This window comes from Pteropus medius, unplaced genomic scaffold (genome assembly GCF_902729225.1).
Source record: "Pteropus medius unplaced genomic scaffold, Ma_sr-lr_union100, whole genome shotgun sequence".
Classification (NCBI taxonomy): domain Eukaryota; kingdom Metazoa; phylum Chordata; class Mammalia; order Chiroptera; family Pteropodidae; genus Pteropus; species Pteropus medius.
Genome location: NW_024345602.1, coordinates 1036153 through 1061419, shown reverse-complemented (window position 1 = coordinate 1061419; position 25267 = coordinate 1036153). Strand labels below are relative to the sequence as shown.

General features: G+C 38.9%; 2 long non-coding RNA genes and 1 pseudogene across 2 annotated transcripts; 1 reads left to right on the top strand and 2 right to left on the bottom strand.

Moving 5' to 3' along the window:
- Positions 1–245: 245 nt before the first annotated feature.
- On the bottom strand, positions 246–2895 carry LOC120612161 (26S proteasome regulatory subunit 4-like; annotated as a pseudogene).
- A 1619-nt stretch (positions 2896–4514) lies between these two features.
- Positions 4515–8033, bottom strand: LOC120612142 (uncharacterized). Its single transcript, XR_005655365.1, has 2 exons — positions 7856–8033; positions 4515–6791 (listed from the first exon to the last, which is right to left on the bottom strand). It is a non-coding gene; the product is annotated as an uncharacterized LOC120612142 (long non-coding RNA).
- LOC120612140 (uncharacterized) lies at positions 7991–18276 on the top strand. Its single transcript, XR_005655364.1, has 2 exons — positions 7991–9031; positions 17773–18276. It is a non-coding gene; the product is annotated as an uncharacterized LOC120612140 (long non-coding RNA).
- Positions 18277–25267: the final 6991 nt, after the last annotated feature.

Below are 25267 nucleotides of genomic sequence, written 5' to 3'. Positions count from 1 at the left end.
AACCTACGGAACTTTTTCACCATCCCGTACTGAAACTCTGTACCTATTAACAATAACTCTATCCCCCGCTATCCCCCCACCACCCTCAAACCCTGTTTTTTACTTCTGTCTCTATAATTCAACCACTTTAGGGACTTCATATAAATGAAATCATACAATATTTGTCCTTTTGGTTTACTACACTTAGCATAATTTCCTCAAGGTTCATCCATATTATAGCATGACTCAGAATTTCCTTACTTTTTAAGGATGAATAATATTTTATTGTATGTTTATATACATTTTGTTTATCCATTCATCTATTGATGGACACTTCAGCTGTTTCCACCTTTTAGTTATTGTGAATAATACTGCTATGAACATTGATGTACAAATACCTGTTTGAGTACTTGGTTTTAATTATTTTGGAATATATATCCAAAAGTGGAATTACTGGACCATATGGTATTCTACGTTTAATTTTTGAGGAACCTCCATACTCTTTTCCACAGCAACTGTACTAACTGGAACATGGATTATTTTGGACAACTTGCCCAACCTCATCCCTCCAAGGGGTCAGGACACTGTCAACCATTTCCTTTAAGGCAACTGTAATTTGCTAGAAATAGAGCCCCTCAGGGGTACCTTCTTGTTTTTTATTTAAAAATTTTTTCTTTAGATTTTTTTGAAGTTTTCATTTGTTACTTTCATTCTATGTTCTCTCAAGGAAGAGACCAGCTTCTATACAGATTGTCTTTGTGTCAGCACCAGAGAGGTCATTTTTAGCCATGATCAAGTCATCTAGGGTTATATCATTCTGCTTGTGTGAATTTCAAGCAGGGGGAACTTGATCTCCATCAATGTGGCTGGGTGTGATAAGTGCCAGATCCAAATTTTCTATTCGGTTTGTGGCCATGATAACTTTCACTGGAATTAAAACCATGCAACTGCTCTAAGACTGTTCACTGATTTTCTCCTACCACCAGAATTTGAGTCATATTTTTTTTGTACCAATGGTATCAATTTCATCGATAAACATGATGGATGGTGCATATTTTTCAGCAACTTGAAATAATTCCTGTACGAGTTTGGGCCCATCACCTAGGTACTTCTAAATAAGTTCAGAGCCAACCTCTCTCAAGAAAATGGCCAAGATTTGGTTTGCCACTGCTTTGGCTAGTAAGTTTTTACCTGTGCCAGGAAGACCATAGAGAATGACCCCCTTAGGTGACTTTAAACTCAACTCTTCACAATATTCAGGATGAGTGATAAGCAGCACCACAGATTCCTGACGTTCCTGGATTTGGTTGTCCAAACCCCAATATCAGCATAGGGCTCCTGGGGGACCTTTTCCACCTTCATCACTGTGAGTAGGGGATCTGTGTCATCCATCAACACCCCTATCACAGCATGCACCTTGTAGCTGAGCAGGACTGAGCAGCCTCATTCCAGCAGATCATTGTCTACAAATGAAAGAATGCTGATGTGGTGTTCTGAGCCCAATGATGTGGATACAATCTCATAATTGTCATCAATGATCTCTTCTAAGGTTCCTACTGACATTGGGTCCATTGGGATTATCCTTTGATCATTCTTCTTATTTTTTTCTAAAGGCTTCATTTGTTCCCGATTATTAATTCTTCTGTGAGAAGATAGTCTTTAATTCTCTCTAACCTCTGTAATTTTAACCAACGCTGAGTGTGAGGAGTCACCAGTAGCAGTCTGTCAGCAGCATCTGATCTTTTTGTTTCCTTCTTATTTTCCCCCGTTCTAGTTGCTATGGGAAGTCCACATTTTTTATGTCCTTGTCACCTTTCTTGCAACCTCCAGGATCATGATTACCATTCTGACTTTGACCAATCTTACTTTGGCTGCTGGACCTGCCAAGATTTGACTTTTATGTAGAGATAGACTTTCATCTTAATAAAGTCACTATACTATTTTGCAAATCTGTCATAGTAGCTGAATTTTATTTTTAACTCTGAGCTTTCTAAGTAGTGTGCCTTGGCCAAGAGAAAGGAGTGTGTATGTGGTAGTAAGGAACATCAACAAAGTCTACAACAGTAACCAAAGACCTCTCTCTTATATTAATCTGTGCATTCCTGATCCGAGGATGGAGAATGGGAAGAAAAAAACACATCGTTCTTGCTGCTGCATATATGTATATATTCTTAACTATTTATAAAAATATATGCACCGTGCATAGAAAAAAAAAAAAGACTAAAGGAAATACTTCAAACTGTTAATGGTGAGGATTCTGTTTTAAGAGTCCAGGGAAGAAGCCTGTCCAGTGAAGTACCATGAAAGAAAAAGAAACACTGAAAATGAGTAGAAACATTCTAGACTGGGAAATTGAAAGAATAATGATGTAATTATCATGAAAGTCATAAAAGCTGTCATTCTCATCACATGATAGTAAAATAAATATATTAGCAAATCCACCCTGAGTTTAGATAAAACTATTCTTTGAAAGCATTAAAGAGAGGCTGTGGCTCATTCTGTGTTCCCTGAAACATGCACCATGAAACACTATTCTTGAAACATGACCGTTGTAAAAAGAGTTCTGTAGATGCACACAGTATCTCTCTCTGGAATTTTAAAGGCTCTGAGAAATCCTGGAGTTAGGAAACATAATTAATGTTACTTAATGCAGATTTGTCGTGATAGATACTATTGCTCCTGTATATACTCTCCCCTTTGTTTTAATAATATAACAATAATTTGTTCAGGGTAACAGTGTGCTCAGCTAAATAACAACATTTCTCAGCATTCTTTGCAGCTAGAGGTGGCCAGGTGACATGGTTCTAGGCAATGTGGTGTAAGTGGAAGTTGCTAGGTGAGGTTTTCTGAATAGCTCATAAAAATAAAGGCTGACTGAGCTGGCAAGTATGGTTTGCCATTTACCTTCTCATTCATCCTGCATGAAACATGAATGTGATAGAGGAGGTGGCACAGTCATCTTGAGACTCTTAGGTAACAAGCATGAGGATGAAGGCCACAGGGTATGATGATTGAGCGAAAGTAAAAAAGTAGCTTCAGCCTGTGAAGACTTCATGGATTGACAGTACTTCTCATAACTTCTTGATCCATGAGAAAAAATGAAATCTATGTTTGGCTAAGGCACCGTGGGTTGGGTTTTCTATCAAAACATAGAAGTCTGGGAACTTGATGACACCATGAGACAGCCACACTAGCATAAATCTAAACTTCTTTTACAAAAGAGAAAAATAAAGTCCTAATTTGTTTCCCACTTGTACCAGAGACAAATAACAATGTGCATTATTTTGGGGTTCTAGATAAGAAAGAGCATTCATACTTTGTAAATGCTGAGTCTAAAGTACCTGTGGGGCGGTCGAAGGTAGAAAAGCAGAAAAGAACACGATGTGTGGGTATGAAGCTTGGGGGAAAGATCTGGGCTGGAAAAGAACAGGTTATTAAAGTTCAGGGTGGACACTTTTAAAGTCCCTCATTGTCTGTCTTGGATTGGTTACACACATGTTCTGTGCATCTCTAAGGAACAGAGCAAGGGATCGGATTTGGACTCCAAGTGAGGAAAGACCTTCCCACAGTCAGAACTCTCCAAAAATGGAACAGGTTCTCTGTAAATTAGGGAGCACTTTGCTCCTTGAGCGATGCAGAGACTGACACTCAAGTGATAGGGAAGATGTCCAGAGCACTGGGAAGGTGAATTCAATAATTGTTAAAGATCTTTCAAACCTTGAGTTACTCATATTCTACGCATCTAATTTGGTTCTGAATGTGACATTGTCAACCTTGTAAAAAGGCTCCACCCCAAACTGAGATCAAGATCCCTCACTGCTGTTGCAGCCATCCTTGTTCTGATGCCTTTAATGGAATCCAGGAGCTGTTTGGATAGTACTTGACTTCATGAAGGCCTCAGATATTTTTATTAGATAATTATTAGATTCATTTATTGGATAATTATTAGACTCAAGATTTTTATTTAACTATTAGTGCTTTTCCTCCATAATTACTAGACTGATACATGCTCAAAACAACAACAAAAAAAAAATTGGTAAATTCAAGAAAACACCAACGGAAGGAAACATATGTAATATCACCACCCAGAGATAACCAGAACGTTTTTTGATATAAAAATATCATATCTTTTTTGTGTGCATAAATTTTTCCTTAAAGTTGTAATCTATTTTACACACATCTTAGCCAAAAAGCTGAGAAGCAATCTATTTTACATACTATTTTGGTGTTTAAAAGACGTATTTGATATAAATTTAAACTTACATTAGAGTTGTAAGAATAGTACAAAGAATCCCAATACACCCTTCATGCAGATTTACTGTATTCCTTTTTAAAATCAATTGTATATCATGAACATTTTTCCTATCCATAGACATCATTATCATCACAGCCAACATTTACTACTGGCAGATGAGTCCTTTACTCACTGCGACTTCTAAGATTCCCACAATGAATCCCTGAGATGAATACATTATCCACATTTCACATATGAATAAATTAGGCCTTAGCTAAGTGCTTCCAATATTTCACCTTACAATCTTTTGTTAAAGGTCTTTTTTTTTTTTATCTCTATCTTTGTGCATCTATTCCTTAAGTTTTTGATGCTATCTCTAAATATGATTGTAGACAAAATCCCCGAAACCCAATGACAGGACAGAAAGGGAAACCATGTTTGTCATTATATCTGTGTCCCATTATTGGGCCACGTCATGGTCCATAATGCACAATGTCTAACTATATTTTTTAAACCTTCTAATAACATAAATAGCCTGGTAATATGCATTTTTAAGTGATTCAGAATTACTTTGTCAAATGTAAACATGTAAAATATACTCTACTCTCTAGAATCCTATTGGTATTTCATCATATTAAAATATGTATGCACTTCATGTATATAACAGCATTATTTACAATAGCCAAAAGGTGGAGGCAACCCTAGTGTCCATTAATAGATGACTAGATGAAGGAAATTCTGACACATGCTACAACATAGATAAACCTTAAGGACATTATGCTAAGTAAAATAAGCAACTCACAAAAAGACAAAAACTATATGATTCCACTTACATGAAATCCTTACAGTAATCAAATTCAAGTAGAATGGTAGTTGCCCGGGGGTGAGGGGAGGGCAGAATGAAGAGGTATTGTTTACCAGGTACAGAGTTTCATCTTTTTGTAAGATGCAAGACTTCTGGAGATTGGTTATACAATATGAATGTACTTAATGCCACTGAACTGTACACTTAAAAAAGATTAAGATGGTAAATTTTGTTATGTGTATTTTAAAATTAAAACAAAAATGAATTTAAACATATGCAGTAGATGCTTAATATTAAGTACTAAAGTATGATGAATGAGCCTCAGAAAGGGTGGCTAACGTCTCTGAGAGGTATTATATTTTTAGTATATGTGCTGCCGAAGCAAGCACACTGAGATATATTAAAAATATGCTTCAAAAAGGTGCACACAGAGATATTAAAAAGATGCTCCAAAGAAGTAACTGTGAGCTGAAAGAAACAGTACAGTTGGCACACGGCCTGCAGATCAAATCTGCCTCATGGCGAGGCCTCACCATTTTCCAGTGGAGACAGGAAGCTTGAGGCCCTGAAGCCAGTGGACCTGCCATCCCTCCAACTTCTCCTTGTACGCTTCCTGTGTTAACTGTCATCTTGTGGCTGCTTGCTCCTGCCCCTTGGCCAAAGAAGTTCTCCTGCCTCCAACTGCAGTATTAGTTCCTCAACTGAGGTTGAAACATTTATTGAGTGCCTACTGTGTCCCCTGCATAAAGTGCTTTACATACATTATTTCTAATTACTATTTTCACAGTGACCCCATGAAGAGGTTTTGTAATTCTCATCTTACTGATGAGGAGACTAAAGTCCTGAAAGGTTAAGTAACTTACTCAAGGATGCACAATAAAAAGCTAAATTCCTTCCATTATACCATGTGGCTGTTAAGATGATAAAAATAATAAGATCCCTATAACAACTAGCGTATTTTTAAAGCCCCTAAGGTCTCAGAGGCAAAAAGGTACTGTATCAAGCAACTCAGGGTTGAGTCAAAATAATAATTGCTAGTATGTATTGAGCATTTAGTACAGGTTAAGAACTTGGCTAAACTCTAATTATGTTACCATATATATACAGCCAACAACTCAGGGTGGTATGTGTAATAGTGTCCATTTGTCAGTGCCTGGCACACTAGTAAAGGCTCAGTAATGTCAGTTGCTTCAGGATAGAGGACTGATACTTCTTTCACTTTCAAATATGTGATTCCCAAGATCAATACTGATTTTGAAACTGCTACTACTTTATTTTTTAAGCACTGAAAACACCTTTCTGGATGACTTTTAAGGCAGAACTGGGTTTGACCTCTAATTCAGGGGTCCCCAACCCTCAGGGGCCACGGACCAGTAGGTCCATGGCCTGTTAGAAATTGGGCCGCACAGCAGGAGGTGAGCGGTGGGCAGCAAAGTTTCATCTGTATTTGCAGCCGCTACCCAGCGATAGCACCAACACCTTAGCTCCATCTCAGATGATCAGGCATTAGATTCTCATAGGATCAACTGTTCCTGGTGCCAAAAAAGTTGAGGACCGCTGCTCTAATTCAGTGTTACCACTGTTTTCCATGATACTCACCCTAGAAACATTAAGAAGATACACTGAGCATATGTGTGCTTGTATCAGAAAGGCATTCATTCATTCATTCATTCATTCATTCATTCATTCAACAAATAGGTCTTAAGTGCCTTCTGTTTGCCAGGCCAAATCCCCTGTTCCCTCTCCTCCCTTCAAAAAAAAAAAACTCCAAACCTAAAAAAAACAAATAACCAAAATTAGTTTTCAAGAAAGTTCAGGTTGTCATGTGGATTTAGATCCTTTGCGGCGAGTACAATATTGATCTTCTAAATTTTATCCTTATAAATTGAATCTCAAGAATCTTTATTAAATGTCATAGTTCCAGCTGGGAAAAGAAAAACATTTTTAAAATGTGCTATTCTCCCTTTATTATACAACCTTATAGAACTTTGTGTCTCTAAATCATCTAACAAATTTTTGCAAAACTTATCTTTGCTCCCATCCCTGTTCCCCATCTTTTCATTTTTATCCCTTTAGTTAGACAATCACTATTACCAGTTTCTCAGTCCTTCTGGAAACATTTGCCTTTACAGGCTCATATATATCTTTACCTACCAAGGTCTTTAAAAAAAAAAATGTGAACAATGACATACCGATAACACATTTTTCTGTGCTTTGCTTTCTGTCACTAACTGTATCTTGAAGTTGGTTCCATATTAGTATATAAATTGCTGCTTTGCTCTTTCTAGCAATGGCAGGTTACTTCTTTGAAATGATGGAGTCTCATTTATTTCACCTGTTATTCTCTGGTTTCATGGCTCAAGACAGGAGAAGTCTTTGCCTACGTGAGTCAGTTTGAAGGTACTAGGAATCCCCATTCCGTACAACTCTCTAAATCTTTTAGAAAGAAAATCCCTTACCCAGGTGCAACTGGGTATCTTTAACGCCAAGCAGCGCCGGGAAGGGCCGGCGCGGGGAGCACCCAGATGCGGCCCCCACCTTTTCGTCGGTACCCTGCGGCCCAGCGTGAAAGCCCATTCCCACCCTGCAGTGGAGGAGAGGCTCGCCATGGGGCAGGTAACCTCCAAAAGCACACGCGCTTCCATTTTCCCGTCTGCGTTGGAGTCCGCAGTAAGGGCCCGCAGTAGGGGCCGCCATGTTGTACTTGTGGCCACCAAGTCCGTCAAGAAACCTGTTAACTCCGCGGGAGCCATCTTTTACCAGAAGCTTGCGCTCCAATTACTGCAGTCACATCACCGCGTTTCCCAGAAATGGGAAAGCCTCTCAGCGTTCCTTACCACCACAAAGGAAGCAGCCATCTTGTACGTCAAACTCCTCCATTTCCGGACCAGCCTACTGACGTGAAAAGGGAGGTACGAGCCAACATAAGCGACTCTCTCCCTCTGGCGGTGGGGTCGGAGCAGCGAGGCCACCTTTGACCTGTTGGAGATTCTGCTTCCGGGTCTGCTGGAACCGGGCCGTGACGTCGCCCGGACCTGGGGAGTGAACGCCAAGCTGGGGCGAGGTTGGAGTGGAATTTGAGCTTGCGCATCGAGCGATAGGGATGGGGCGTGGCCGAGCGTGGGTCTAGGAAGCTTGGGAAGCCAGTGTTTACTAAGAGTCTCTGCGTGGACTATTAAATCTCTTCACCACTCGGTGAGGCACATATTATTGTTACCGTTTACAGGTGAGGAAACAGAGTCACCCTTCTTGCCTACTCTGCTAAACCCTGGCAGAGGTGGTGTTTTAGAAATTCCCTCTCCACCGTTTTTATAAAATAGGATGACAGTATCTAATGTGGGAAGAGGATTGAGTTTTCAAATTACAGTGCCTGATTGAAGAAGCCAGACCACACAGCATTATCCCTGTCCTGTGGCTCGTGATGTTCTGGTACCATCTAGCTATCAGCTTTCTCAGGAACTTGACTGAGTTTGGGCAATTCCTGGGAGGCAGTTTTGGTTCTGGCTTAGGAGTCTGGCAGCTTGGCCTCCCATGGGAGCTTCATACTTGTCAGAGGTCTTCCTTCATAAGAAGAAGGACTAAATATCTTTGGTATTAACAATTCCAAGATTCAGAGCACCAATTTCCTAAGAAGTTGCAAGTAAACGGTGACTTGAGGAATCTTTAAGATAGCAGTACCTGTTCTGTCTCCTTCAAACCATACATCAGACCACCTCCAATTCCATCAGGATAGTTTCTAGTTTCTGGAAATTGGATGCATTCCAGGTCTTCAGGAGATCTCTATATTATGAAAATACCTTCATATCTGTTATCAAATCCCACACTAGTTATTAACACCTAACAGGAATGTGTTTAACACTTAGCTAAGGGCAAGTATAGGTCACAGAGTTTTCTTCATCATCATCACCATCACCACATCAATATCATCATCATCGTCATCATCATCATCATCATCCTGGGTGAGAATCCAGTTCTTAAAGAAGATGCTATTTCAATCCTTGGGAAATACACAGGTTTGTTAAACCAGGTGTGCAAATGCAAAAATATTGCCTTGTGAAAGAAATGAAATAAGGAATCTTAATTTTTCTATAACTGTTTAACAGATTGAAATTCTACAATATCATCCTTAAAGTTATGAATGACATTCACGCTAGACAACACACCCCCAAACAGGAACATTAGCCCTTTGCACTTTTATCCACATAATATGTATTATTATTGTTTTATGCAGTTGGCTTGTAAATCAGATAGAAGGAAAAGAACTACAAACAAAAAGTACATTTATGTTGTCTTTTATAGTTACCCAAATAGTTACTTCTATTTGTGCTCTTTACTTTTTCATTTGTAATTGACTTACTGTCTATTGTCATTTCATTTTAGCCTGAAAGATTCTCTTTCGCATTTCTGTAGTTCAGGTCTGCTAGTAACAAATTCTCCCAGTTTTTGTTTATCTGGGAAAGCCTTAATTTCCTTTTTCTTTTTATTCTGTTATTTTATACTACAATAATTGATTTTAGGATGTTAAGTCAATCTCACTGAAGAGGAATTTCCCTCTTAAGTGGCCAACATTTCTAATCAGCTCTTTTCTGCTTCTTTAAACATGCTTGTTGCAAGGCTAGAGATCTCCGAGTCAACTGAGAACTCATCCTCCCCTAAAGATGTGTTACTTTAGTGCTTGTTAGGAAAGATGTATTACCTTAGTGCTTGTTAGATAGAAAATGCCATGATCTGTAACTGCCCATAGCCCGTAGCAATTTCAGGAGTCTGTAAATCAAACCATGCCGACTGTAACAACATGAATATGAAAATAAAATTGCCCCTAAGCTTGGGGCCCAGATTTTCAGAGCACCAGTTCTTCTGGAACTGCCGGTGTAATAAAATTGAGTTACTCCAAACCTCCAGTTGCTGCTTGATTTCTCGCTGGTCTGAGTTTTTGCAACTTTTCTGCAACATCACATCCTTGAAGAAAAGCCCGCTGACCATGGTGTATAATGTTTTTCATATGTTGCTGGATTCTGTTTGCTAATAATGTTGTTGAGAACATCTGCATATGTATACATAAATGATATTGGTTTGTAGTTTTCTTGTGATGTCTTTCTCTAGTTTTGGTATCAGCATAATGCCGAACTCATAAAATAAGTTAGGGTTCCTCCCTCTTCTATTTATGATAAGAGTTTGTGAAAATTTGGTATAACTTCTTCAGTGTTTGATGGTATAAACCAGTGAAGCCCTCTGCCCCTGGGCTTTTCATTGTGGGTAGTTTTTTAAATCACTGATTCTATATCTTCACTTATTATAGATCTATTCATATTGTCTATTTCTTCTTGAGTCAGTTTTGGTAGTTTGTATTTTCTAGGAATTTATTCGTGTCATCTAGCATATATATTTTGTTAGCATACAAATGGTCACAGTATTCTTTTATAATCCTTCATTATTTTTGTAAGGTCCGTAGTAATGTCCCCTCTTTCATTTCTGATTCTCTAGTAGTTTTCATCTTCTCTCTGTTTTTCTTGTTCAATCTAGCTATTAGATTTGTCAGATTTTTTGATCTTTTCAAAGAACCAGCTTTGGTTTAATTGGTTTTCTGTATGTGTTTCTATTTCATTAGTTTCTGCTCTAATCTTTAATATTCCCTTCCCTCTGCTTGCTTTGCTTTAATTTCCTCTTTTTTTCCCTAGTGCCTTATGGTTGTTGGTTTGAGATCTTTCTTCTTCCTTAATATAGGTATTTATAGTTATAAATTTCCATCTAAGCACAGCTATTGCTACATTCCATAAGTACTGATATTTTATGTCTTCATTTTCATTCATCTCAAAGTATTTTCTAATTTCTCAGAAATGGTTTACAGGTTTGTTTTATTTATTTATTTATTTTTGACCACTTTGAACAAGTTATCCCACTGCTGCATGGCCTCCATTTTTCTTTAAAGAAGTTAGCTGTTAATCCTATTGGAGTTTCCTTGCTTTCAGTATTTTCTCTTTGACTTTCAGCATTTTTATATAATGTTTCTTTTTGTAAACCTCTTTACATTTATCTGACCTGGATTTTCTTGAGCTTTCTTTGTGTGCAGGTTATTGTTTTCCAGTAAATTTGAGAATTATTCAGCCATTATTTCTTGGAATTTTTTTTTTTGGCTGCTACTGTCTCCCTCGCTTCCCCTTCTGGTGTGCCCATTATACATATGTTGGTGTTCTTAATTGTGTCCTACATTTCTCTGAGGCTCTTTTCATTTATTTCCATTCTTTTATCTCTCTGTTCTGTGGCCTGCATAATCTCTACTGATCTATCACAAGTTTGCTTATTCTTTATTATGCCAGTTCAGAGACACTGTTGAGTCCTTCTAGTGAATTTTTAATTTCAGTTATTGCACTTTTTAACTTCAAAATTTCAATTTGGTTCTTTTAAAATTATTTTTATCTTGATAAAGATGAACTGGAACTTTAAGCAAACATAATTAGTTGGGAAGGTCTATGGGAGGTGCTAGAGTTTATGGAAGTTCTTTTATTTTGTATAATCCCAAGAATCCTACATGAGAAAATCCTACAGGAAGAACTCTATGTTTCTAATAAAGTTTTAAGTTTCAAACTTACCTTTCCATTAACTTCCTTTTTCTTTACCCCTCCATCTTAGCACACAGGTCAGAGGCTTACCATGTACATATGGCTTACCATGTCTACATGCTGTGGGTTCCAACCTTTTCTTTCACCCCAATAAATCCTTTTGGGTCATGAAACACCTAGTCAATATTATTTTTCGATATTATTCAGACATTTTGGGGACTCGTCCAGAATTCCAGAGAAGAACCACCCTGACAGCTTCAGGGCAGATGAGCAACCAGATACTGCACCACACACAGAGTCACTTGGGCTTGCTGCTGACTCTCTAATTCAGAAGCTTAGAGTAAACTTTCTCCTGGAAACAAGCTTCCACGTTTTATGTTTTGAAACTCTCCAGGATTTATTTAGGAAAGTTTAGACATTCTTCTGTGTGTGTACTTGTGTTAAAAGGCCTAGCTTGTTCGTTAATCTATCTGTTATCTGTGAGTACTTGATTTCTCATGTTGACATGATTTCTCCAGAAACAGGTTGTCCTTTGAGACTAAACTGGCTTTCACCTAAAGATCTCTTTGGTGACAGAGGTTATTTTTACTGAAATTAGTCAGTGTGGCCCAATATTAGACTGTGCCAACTCAAAGAGAAGTGTGTCACCCAGCTCAGCCTGAGGGTCAGTTATTTTCCTAGAACTGGCTTTAAGCCTTTGGCCTGGTCCTCTGTGATGAGACTGTTTAAGAGTAAAGCTAGCTGATGTCTGATCGGCAGGTTGCTTGAGCTGTTGTAAATTGTATTGGGCCCTTTGCTCTAGAGAAAATTCTCTGAAAAAAATGAGATCTCATCTATCCAAATATTTTAAGACCATCCCTCCTCCGACAGGAATGTCAGCCAAGTACATGGTTAAAAGCCATGGGCAATTTCCATGCACATATTTAACTAAATGGACAAATCTGACTAAAGGTAATTCAGAAAATCAGTGGCCATTCTGTGGGCCTTTTGAGACTCTGAAACTTCATTTTCTTAAAACTGAATTGGACAATAATAGCTCTGAAATTGGTTAAACTGAGTGGAATGCCTATTTTGAATGGTATTTTGAGGCTTCCAAATGACACCAAGAATCTGAAGTTGCCTCTTTGTGAAATAAAGTCTTAAAGTTAACAGAGACTACTGAAAATTTAGAAGGAGAGAAAATGGTATCTGAAGCCACATGTTCTTCCTCTAAAATGCTATCTTGCCCTTCCCCCTCTACTCCACTGTCTCAGAAGTCATATTTGGGTTCACCCTATTCGTCTTTGGATACTTTGCCTCAAGCTACTTCTTCAGCTTGTGCAAGTACCTGTTCTCCATCAAGCTCTACGTTTGATACCATCTTGCCTTCCCCTACCACTTTCCTTATCTTTGGTCCCTCCTCTGGTGCCATTTTCCCTTGAGTCCTTGCCTGTATTTTCTTTTTCTGAACTTATCAGTATGTTCCCATTTAAGATTAAGCCCTCTAGTGGTCCTAACAGACCCCAAGTTTCGTATGTTTTATAAATTAAAGCTGAGTTAAGAGCCATTGTAAAGAAAGTCCCTAAGATAACTGAGGACCCTCACAAGTTTGCTGAGGAATTTGATATTATTATTCAGGCCCAACAGCCTGGGTTTTCTAATTTATATCAGCTAATTCATGTGTTACTTGGTGAAGGCCATTTCAACCCTGTATGAGAATTGCCAGGTAGGAACATCCCAAAAGGAACTTAGAAAAGCAAACCTCTAATTTCTGGGAAGAATCTGGAAAACTTACTCTAACTACACCAAATAATTCCTAAGGCTTTCCCAAAGCCTGTTAACTGGAGCAAAATTTAGACTTGCTCACAAAACTCTGATGAATCTATTCATGACTATTATAATAGACTTCAGGCTGTTTTTAAGGAAAATTCTGGTTTTCCATCAGGTGTTGACTCCACATGAGTAACTTTTAATTCTTTGTTTGTTAATGGGCTGAACAGAGATCTTCTCCTCCTAGTTAAGAGAACCAGGATGGAACGGGAGACCGTGGCCACCATAGATTTCATTAATTTGGCCAGTCAGCTTGCCTGTACTCTAAATGAGCCACCTAGAAGTAAGATTGCCAAGATTTTTAATTTTCGGCCTTGGCAAATGAGAGGCCCTATGCGAAACTGAAAGACTCCAAACTTCTGCCATTATTGCAAAGAGCCAGGACACTGGAAAAGGGATTGCCATAAGTTTAAGTATTTCAGACACTCTCAGTGTTCTAACCAGCCTTTTCAAAGTCTTAATTCCCAATGATGGGGCTCTGAGAAACTGCAGGGGCCTTTTCCAATCCTTCTTAAATCAGCTTGGAGAAACTTCTATTCAAATTGGTATGGAAACTTTTTATTCTTATTGACACTGGAGCTACACTCTCGGTGCTTAACCCCACTGTCATAAAACAGCCCCTGCTGTGGAGTAATAAAACAATGTGCATAATGGGGATTTCAAATAACTTTAATAGGTTCATATCTCTGAACCTATTCCTTTTTGCTTAGGCCCTTCTAGAGATACACATTGTTTTCTCCTTGGTTCTTCTACCCTTAGCCATTTATTAGGCCGAAACTTCTTAGAGAAGTATCATGCTGGAATATTCTTTTCACAAAAGGGAGAAATGTTAGCATTTCATGGTAACTATCAGCTGATTAGGTGAGTTAAATGGCCTTTCAACATCTTTTATTTGTTGTTTTTGATGGTACGGTAGCTGAATCTGAGAGCACTGATCAATTGTCCCTATTGGACCAACTGCCATCTTCATTACAGGCAAAATTTTCAGCTCATATTGGCAGAATCCACAGTGCACCCCCTATTAAGGTTCAGCTTGATCCTGCAAAACCTCTTCCCAGAATCAATATCCTATAAGTAAAGAAGCTCTTCAGGGTATAAAGCCCATAATAGAATATTATGTAACTCAGGGCCTTATTATTCCTTGCACTAGTCCCTGTAACACTCCTATTTTGCCTGTGAGAAAGCCAAAGGGACGAGGGTGGAAGTTTGTCTAGGACCTCTGAGCAGTAAACCACATTGTTATCCCTCAACACCCTATTGTTCCTAACCTCATACGCTGGTTGCTAGCATCTATCCCAACTGGAAGTAAATTCTTTACAGGAATTGATTTACATAGTGCATTTTTTAGTATCCCAGTTGATGAAGCTAGCCAATACTTTATTGCCTTCACTTGGGAAGGAAAACAGTTTACCTGGGCAGTAATGCCTCAGGGTTTTACTGAAAGCCCTTCTTATTTCTTACAAATTCTGAAGACTGATTTGGACGATATAATTTTCCCTAAAGGTTCTACTTTATAGCAATATGTAGATGATTTACTTCTTTGCTTTTCTTCTCAGGTCTCCTCACAGGAAGATAGCATCTATCTGTTAGAACTTTGGCCTTATAGGGACATAAGTTCTCAAAGAAAAATTACAGTTTTTCCAAGCTCAGGTGCTATACTTGAGACCTCTGATATTGGAACAAGGACTGCACCTGATCCAGATAGGCTTCATGGTGTCCTCAGTTTCCCAAGGCACAAAACTAAGCACCAGTTGTGAGGTTTTCTTGAGCTAGTTGGCAATTGCCAAACATGGATTTCAGATCTCTCTTATGGCAAAACCTCTATATGTCTTACTAAAGAATGACAGTCTTGACCCAATTTTATGGGAAGAACAGGATAACATAGCTTTAAGGCCCTAAGGAGAGTTTAATAAACCCACCTGCTCTTGGGCATCCTAACTCTTAGATTCTCCTTTTCCTTTTTGTGCATGAAAAGGACGAGAAAGCCCTTGGTATACTCATTTGAAAACATGGGAATCAACATAGGCCACTAGGATACTATAGTCAGCAACTGGACCCTGTGGCTTGGGGATACCCCACTTGATTTAGAGCCATTGCTACAACTGCCCTCTTGGTTAAGCCCACGAAGGAAATTGTTATGGGATTCCCCTCTAACCATCTTTGTACCTCATGCAATAGGAATTCTCCTGAATTCTCAGCACACCCACCATCTTTCAGTTAGTTGCCTTACTTTCTGTGAAATCCTTTCATTAACCACTTCCCATATAAATCTTTCACATTATAATAGCCTTAATCCAGATATTCTTTTTCCCTTCTGAAACTGATAAAGTACTTCAGGACTGCTTGACACTAACATCACCTCATGATTCCTCCTGACGATTTGCAGAAGACTCCTCTAGATAAAGCTAATTTCTCATGGTTCACAGATAGTTCATACTTAAAAAATGAAAATGGTAAGTACTGCGCTGGTTATACTACTGTAACCTCTTTTGACATCATTGAAGCAGCAACTTTGCCTTTGGCTACTTCAGTACAGCAGGCTGAATTATATGCCCTCACTTGAGCTCACATTTTAGCAAAGAGTAAAACTGTCAACATTTATACTGACAGTACATATGCCTTGGTTTAGTTCATGACTTTGGAATGTTATGAGAGCAATGTAGTTTCCTTACCTCCAATGGGGACAAGAGTGAAAATGGTTCCTATGCTCAGAAATTATTGGATACTATACTTTGAGATGCTTTAGCTACATTTAAGATTCCAGGACATTCTAAACTTGACCCCCCGGAAGCTAAAGGAAATTACCTTTCTGACATTTCTTCTAAGAATGCTCTTCTTAAAGTAATCAGTAAGAGTTAAACCTCTGTCATGGTCCAGGTCCAAGGAGAATGATAACTTAAAAAACTGGCCAGAGAAGCTCAACAATTTTCTTCAGAAAGAAGAAAACAAGATTGGAAATCCAACTATTGCTGGTTTCATAAGAAGAAAAAGCTCTGGTTTGGACCAAATAACAACCCAGTCCTACCAGAAACTCTAAAATTTCCACTCTTGACCACTGTACATGTATTAAACCATTGGTCCACTGATGAAAAGATAGCATTCACGAATCAAAATTGGTGAGGAGATATTAACAAGGCTGCAGAAAGTGCCTACTTTCAGTGTCCCACTTATCCAAAATATAACTAGGGAAGCCTGTTCCTATTGCTCCTGGACATTTTAAATTGCCTAACAGACCATTTGAGGTTTGGCGAATAGTTTTTACACAGTTTCCTGATCTCGTGGATATAAATATGTTTTAGTCATGATATGTATGTTTTCTTACTGGACTGGAGCTTTCCCTTATAGGTAAATTAATGCTTCTACAGTGGCTAAAGTCCTGTTAGAGAAGATTAGTCTGACTTGAGGAACTCCTTTCAAACTCCACAGTGATTGAGGAACTGATTTTACTGGTGAAGCACCACAACTAGTCAATGCTATTTGGCCAGTTCTGTAACATTTTCACTGTGCTTACCATCCTCAATCTGAAGGTTTAGTTGAACTTACTAATGACATTATTAAGATTCAAAATTTGTAGAAACTCTTAAAATATGTTGGCCAAAAGCATTGCCATTAGTCCTTTTAAATCTTAGGTCTACCCTTTTTGGGACTCATAGCTTTCACCTTTCAAGATAATTATAGGACACCACATATATTTGGCTTCTGCTCCTTTTGACCCACAGTTGGTAAAAGGAGAACTACTTCAATATTGTAAAGGCTTAATTGTTTCTATTGAAAATAATCATGCTTTGGTAGAACAATTTTTTCACAGTGCACTCCAGAAAAAGGAGAAACTCAAAGTCCATACTCTACAACCTGGAGATTTTGTTTACTAGAAAAGATACCTCAAGAAAGATTCCCTTCAGCCTCACTGGAAGGGCCCTTACCAGGTACTGTTGACTAACGCCTGTGCTGCTAAACCAGGAAATAGACTCTTGGATACATGTGTCACACCTAAAGAAGGCACCAAACCCTGACTGGCATTGTACACAGTCTGATGGCCTGAAACTAAATCAGTCAAATATTAAAGCAGGTGATTTGTAAAGGAAACAAATTACCAAAATGACTGAATCAGGCCTGTCCAGCCAGGCCTGTCTGAGTCTTTTCTTGCTATTGATTATTTCATTTTTCTCTTTTTCTTGGAAGGAATGTTCCCTTGTTCGCATCCCTTAAGCTATTGTGAAAAAAGTGGAACTTTTCTGGTTATTGAATCTGTCATCAAGAACTTTGATCTAAGATAATAATGGTCTTTCTTTCATTATCTATAGGTTTGAGCTCCTGGTTGCAATTCATCACATAGACTAAGCTAATATGTTCTAATACTGTTTTGAATTCTCCTTGTTATTAAGCTCTTCACCTGCTGCCTGTTGACCCTGGACACGAGCTATTCCTGATTTCATGCACTTTCCCTCTGATGACAGAGATGAAACCCAGAAGAGGTCCTTCCTGACACTGAAGGGTAAAAAGGCTGCTCAAGTTGGAAAACCTGACTGTCAATCAGCGATGCTTTCAGAGAAAGATCTTAATCAAAAGAGGGGAGTGATAAAGATGAACTGGAACTTTAAGCAAACATAATCAGTTGGGAAAGTCTATGGGAGGAGCTAGGGCTTATGGAAGTTCTTGCCTTCTGAGTAATTGCGAGAACCCTTTAGGAGAGAGCTCTACAGAAAGAACTCTATGTTTATAATAAAGTACTGTGGTTCTGACTTCCCCTTCTATTAACTTCCTTGTCCCTTCTATAAATACCCCTCCACCTTGGCAAGCAGGTTAGAGTGTGCGCATGGCTTGCCATGTCTGCATGCTGTGGGTTGCAACCTTTTTTTCCCCCCTGAATAAATCATGCTTGGTGAGTATGATTTATTCAGGGGGGAAATAATACTGACAAGTAGTCAGTATTATTTTTTGGTTGACAATCTCTTTATTGATACTCTCTATTTAAAGCAAAATTGTCACCATACATTCTTTTCTTGGTTTCCTTTAATTCTGTAAACTTGTTAATAATGGCTATTTGTAGACTTTTTCTGATAAATTCAATATTTGGTCACTCTCATAGGCAGTTTCAATTGACTGCTTTTTTTCCTTCTGGTATATCATTCATACATTGTTTCTTTGTTTGCCCCATAATTTTTATTGGAAACTGGACATTTTAGAGAATATATTGTAAGAACTCTAGGTTATTGATTCTCTTTCCTTTATGTTTTTTTTTATTTGCTTGTTTATTTGTTTATTGACTGGCTGGATTCTTTTAGTGTAGTCTATTTTCCATCTCATGTGTTAAAGCCTCTGATCTTGCAGTGAGATGCAGCTTTGGGTACACCCAGTTACTTTGGGATGAAAGTGGTTTTAGTAAGGCCTCTCTTCATCTTTTTCCCTGACTATACCATGCTGTTAAACCCCACTAAATTGCAAGTGGTTGTTCAATTATTTTCAACAATGCCCTGAGGCACAAATTGCTCTACAAACTAAATCAATCTTAAGTGTCTCCTTTTACTTTGTGAAGGAATGCTTTGTGAAGCCATTGTTTGGCATTTGTTCCAACCCTGGGAGGGCTCCTCCCAGCTGTCTTAGCCCCTGTTCTCTCCAGAAAACTGCTGTCCTACACTTTTGCCTATTATCACAACCTCCATTGTTTTAGGGAGTGCCCTTAGGCTTGTACTTCTCCATACTCTGATGCAAATAAAGCTATTTTGGAAAGAGATTAAGAGCTGTTTTACTGCCTGCTTCTCCACTCGGGCAAAAATCTCTGGGGGCAAAAATCTCTGAGCGAGAACTCTGGAGCCATGGGAAGGGGCAATAGAAAACTTCTCTCTGAATGACACCCTCCCCTCTAATCACTGAGCAGTCAATGGTTGAGATGGGGGGAGAACCTGGATTTCTCTTGACTTCCGTCTCCTGGAATGGAACCACTGCCTCACAAGCTGGGGCAAGGGTGACCAGGGCCCCAATATTCTCAGTGCACCCTGCCAAAGGTAGAACCTCCATTTTATGAGCAGGAAGCTTCCACCTGTCAACTGCACTTGACCCAGGTCTTAGCAACAAGTATCTAGGTGCAAGATGAGAAATGCTGACCTGCTCCTCCTGGAAAGAACCCGCCCTGGGAAGAAACCTGTGGGAGGGGGAGCCCTATGTCTTTGGCTGCAGCAGCCTGCAGTGGAGTCTCTGCCTCACTGGGAGGGTGGAAGTAGCAGTCTTAGTTTAAACACCTCAGTCTTTCACTTTTCTTAAGTTTCATATATTTTGTTGAATACATGTTTCATCATTTGTTGTTTCCAGAGGCATTAAATGGTTGTATTTTTATAGTTTTCACCAGTTTCATTGAGAAGCAGATGAGTGGAGCTCCTTGTTCTATCATACTGGAAGTCAATACTTCACTCATTTCCTTTATTTTTGAAGAATATTTTGTTCATATAGAAATATTGGTTGACAGTGTTTTTCTTTTCAGCACTTTGAGGGCATTCTGCCTCTGGCCTCTGATTTCTCGTTAGAAATCAACTGTTAAGCTTATTGAAGATTCCTTGTACATGGTAAGTCATTCTTCTCTTGCTGCTTTTAAGATTCGCTTTTTGTAGTTGTCTTTTGTCAGTTTAATTATAATGTGTGTAGGTATGGATCCCTTTGAATTTATTCTACTTGGACATTGTTCTCATACTTTCCTTTAGTTCTTTGAACATATTCAAAATAACTGATTTAAAGTCTTTGATAGTAGATCCAATGTATGGTTTCCTCAGGTATAGTTTCTATTCATTGCTCCCCCCTGCCATATGGGTCATATTTTCTTGTTTCTGTAGATGTTTCATATTTTCTGTTGAAAACTGAACATTTGAAATAATATCGCATGGCAGCTCTAGAGGTCAGATCTCTTTCCTGAGGTATGCTGTTTTTGCTTTTTGTTGTTACTGCTGCTATTTGTTTGTTTAGTGACCTTTATGAAAGAATTCCGTAAAGTTTGTATTCCTCGTCATGCATGGCTTCTGGATTATTTGATCACTTCTATTGGTGGTCAGCTAATGAGTGACTGAGATTTCCTTAAATACCTAGAGCCATTAAATCTCCCAACCTTCGCCAAGGGGCTCCATGCTAATGTTAGGGAACACTTTCAATGCTCATGCAGGTAGTTTGCAATTCCACCTTATCTTTTACTTCTTGTTGCCATAGAGCCTCAAGATCAGCCAGTGGTTAGGGCTTAGAGCCTTTCAGGTATTTCCTGGGTATTTGCACATGTGTGTGGCCATCAAGATCCCAAGAATATGGGACATCTCATTCCTCAGCTTTTTCTATTGAGTCTTTCTTTTCTTTATGTCTTTTTTTTTTTTTGTCAGCTTGTTGTTGCCCCTACTGTTACCATTGCCTCAGGTATCTGTGATGCTTAAAAATCACCAGTGTTGATTTTCAACAAATGTCCCTGGGGAAAAGGCTGTCCACACCATGTGAGCTCTGAAGTAAGATAAAGAGAAGCCTTGTGAGTGGGCTTTTCTAGGGAACAGATAGTCAGATAATGGGAATTGATTTTGGAGCAGCTTTACTCTGGTCTTCGCCCCTAGAGGCTGCTAGACTGGCTTTTACCATGATCGTATGTCTATTGGTTTTCAATGCTACTCAAAGAGTGAGATCACCTAAATCAACTTAAAATGCCACACACACACACACCAAATCATTGTTTCATTGTTCTTCCTCATATTCAGATATTTTTCTTAAATAAACATTCCCTAGGGTATTACAAATTTTGGTTAATTTTAAAAGTTCTAAAAACATTGATTTTGACCATTTTTTCCAATGTTCTTCTTGCATTTATGGAGGAGAGGAGTTTTGGAAGTCCTTACTTTGCCATTCCTGCTGTTTTCTTATCCATATAATATTTACAGAAGTCTTTATCTTTTGTTTCTTGATAGATGACTACATAGGATGTTTTTAATTTTTGTCATTACAAACAAAGCTCTATGGAGTTCAGGTGAAGATGGCAGAGTAGGTAAACACTGTGCTGGCCTCCTCTCATGACCACATCAAAATTACAACCAAACTACAGACCAGTCGTCATTGAGGATCACCTGAAGTCTAGCTGAACACAAGCCTTCAACTAAGGATATATAGAAGAAGCCACATTGAGACTGGTAGGAAGCACAGAGATGTGGAACACACTGGCCCCATATTCATGTGTGACAGTCATAAATCGGAAGGCTAGCTCAGTTGCAGAAGTGCCCCAGCCCCACACCAGGCTACCCAGCCTAGGGTTCCAGTTCTAGGAAGAGAAGTCCCCACAACTTCTGGCTGTGAAAACCAGTGGAAATTGTGACTGAGTGAGACAGAGGGCTGCTGGTGACCCAGGCATTTCTCTTAAAAGGCCTGTCCATGGATTCACTTGCTGACAGACTCACTGACGCTGAGCTCCAGCACTGTGGCACCAGTGCAAAAGGCACCAGGGAAATATGAGGAGGAATTGAATTGTCTGGTTTCAGGGTGAGGACTAGAGGGGCAGCTTCCTCCCAGACAGAAGTGCTGGTAGAATCAATTGTTCCTTTGTTGAGCCTTTCCCTAAACCAGCATGCAGACACAGGTGACTGCCTGTCATATCTGAGTCTCCATACTGGTCGCTCTGCCCTGTTGCTTCTATGAGACTCCACCCCACCCAACCTGTGGGCCCACTCAAGCCACTTCCAGTGGCTTTCCCATACAAATGGCCTGTCTTGGCTTATGCTTAGAACTTTCCTAAAATCTTTCAAAGGTTCACAAACCCCAAACAAGCAGAATCTGCCCATGGCATGCCCTATACCTCTTGATAAGCAGCCTTAAGCCTGGCATTAGCAGCAGCTGGCCTCGGTTTGCAGCTTAGCCTCTCCCAGGCACCTCCAAGCCCAGTACAAGTGGCAAGCATCTTCAGATCACTTTGTAGCTCATACCAAGTGGCTCCGGGCAGTGCACGTGTAGTGGCTGAACTTGGCCTGCAACAGAAACCCTCCCAAGAAAACCAAGAACCAACACACCTGGCAGGTAGCTTCAGACAACACCAGAGCACTCCTCAGCCATTTCCATAAGAGACACACTCTAAGAGCAGGCTGGGAAGGAAACAGTGCCTGCTAAAGCGAATTTGGCTTTGTAGGGTTAGTCCTTGCACAACAGCTCCTCTACTGCAGTCAAGGACAGTCCTTACAACCAATTGGCCTGAAGGTCAATTTCTCCCATTGACATGCAGACAGCAACCAAGGCTGAATTACAAAAAGAGGACACGCACAACCCACACAAGGGTCATACCTGGAGCACTCAGCTCAGGTGACCAGGAAGACTGTGCCACTGGGCCTTGTGCAGGATACCAATTACATAAGGCCACTCTACTAAGATTGGGAGACATAGCAGCTCTACCTAATACATAGAAACAAACATAAGGAGGTGGCCAAAATGGGGAGACAAAGAAACATTTACCAAATGAAAGAAAAGAATAAAGCTCCAGAAAAAGAACTAAACACAATGGATACGAGCAATCTACCAGAGGCAGAGTTCAAAACACTAGTTATAAGGATGCTCAGTGATCTCAGTGAGAACTTCAACAAAGAGATAGAAAACATAAAAATGGAGATAGAAAATAGAAAAAAGAACCAGTCACAAATGAAGAATACAATAACTGAAATAAGGAATACAATAGGTTAGATAAAGCAGAGACTGGAATCAGCAATTTGGAAAATAAGGTAGCAGAAAACACCCAATCAGAACAGCAAATATTAAAAAAACAAACAAACAAACAAAAAACAACTCTCCCCACTGCAAAAAAGGATAGTTTAAGGGGGCCTCTGGACAACAGCAAGTGTACCAACATTCGCATCATAGGGGTACTTGCAGAAGAAGAGCGAGCAAGGAATTAAAAACCTATTTGAAGAAATAATGAAGAAATAACCTGGCAATGGAAATATATGAGCCAGGAAGCACAGAGAGTTCCAAACAAGATGAACTCAAAGAGGCCCACATCAAGACACATCATAATTAAAATGCCAAAGGTTAAAGACAGAGGGAATCTTAAAAGCAGCAAGAGAAAAACAGTTAGTTGTCTGCAAGAGAGCTCCCTTAAGACTGTCAGTTGATTTCTTAACAGATACTTTACAGGCCGGAAGGGCTTGGCACAAAATATTCGAAGTGATAAAAACCTAGGACCTGCAATCAAGATTACCCAGCAAAGCTATCATTCAGAGGCAAAGGACAGATAATGAGCTTCCCAGACAAGAAAAAACTAAAGGAGTTCATTACCACCAATCAGTATTACAAGAAATGTTAAGGAGACTTTTTGAAGAAGAAGAAAAGAAAAAAAGATACGTATGAGTAATAAATGGAAATAGCTACTTATATACCAACAATTTAAATGTAAGTGGATTAAATGCTCCATCAAAAGACAGGGTGGCTGAATAGATACGAAAACAGAACTCTTACATATGCAGCTGAGGAGACTCACTTCAGATCGAAAGACACACACAAACCGAAAGTAAATGTATGGAAAAAAATATTTCATTAAAGAAAAAAAGCTGGAGTAACAATACTTAGACCAGACAAAATAGACTTTCCAACAATGCCTATAACAAGAGACAAAGAAGGACCCAGTAATCCCACTTTTAGGTATTTATCCAAAGAAACCCAAAACACTACTTTGAAGGGATATGTACATCCATATGTTTATTGCAGCATTATGCGCAATAGTCAAGATATGGAGGCTACCTGGGTGTTTCTCAATGGATGAAGGGATAAAGAGGTGGCACATATATACAATGAAATATTACTCAGCTATAAAAAAGAATGAAATCTTGCCATCTGCAACAACATGGCTAGACCTAGAGGTTATTGTGTGTGCTAAGTGGAGTAAGTCAGACAAAGAAAGACTAACGTCATATGATTTCACTTATACGTGGAATCTAGAAACAGGATAAATTAACAAACAAAACAGAAACAAGCTCATAGATAGAGAGAGCATTTTGATTATTGCCAATTGGGGGGAGTTTGGGGAGATGGGTGACGTGGGAGTGGGAATTAAGAGGTATAAATTGGTAGTTACAAAATAGTCATGGGGATGTAGAGTATAGCATGAAGGATATAGTCAGTAGTATTATAGTAAGTATGTGTGTCAGATCAGTACTAGATTTATCGGGGTGATCACTTCATAACTTATATCAATGTCTAATATACTGTGTTGTCTGTCTTTTTATTAATTTGTATTTTTCTGTATATTTTGGGTATGAGTCCTGTCTATTGAATGTGTTCCAATGATCTCTCATTCTGTGGCTTGCTTTTCACTTAATGGCATCTCCTTAAAAATCTTTTACTTTTGATTTGAGTTTTGGATTAATAGAAGAGTTGAAAAAATAGTAGATAGTGTTCCTGTCTGCTCTCAGACTGGCAGTCTGCATAGCTGCAAGTTGCTCCTCTCATTCTTCACCCAGCTTTCTCTTGTGTGAACATCTTACATAATAATAATGTGGGAGTGAGTATAATTTTTTCAAAGGTCTCAATAGTAAATGAAGAGAGAATGTAAATGGCTTCAATGCTTAGGGAGAATATTTTGGCAGTAGTTTCTAAAATAAAAATAACATACCATTTACTCATCATTTACCCTTTTGGGGACAGATGAGTTTACTCATCTATAAATGGAGTAATAATGTTTATAATGAAAAGCTCATTTATTCATTCAATAAATATTTATTGACCATCTATGTACTATATGCTGGGATCATGGGATGAAAAATCTAGATAACATCCTTGTCCTCAGAGAGTTTTCCTTTTTTATTACTTTCTTATTGCTGTAAGAAATTATTTCAAACTTAGTGGCTTAAACAACACGAATATATATCTACAGTTCTGGAGGACAGAAGTCTG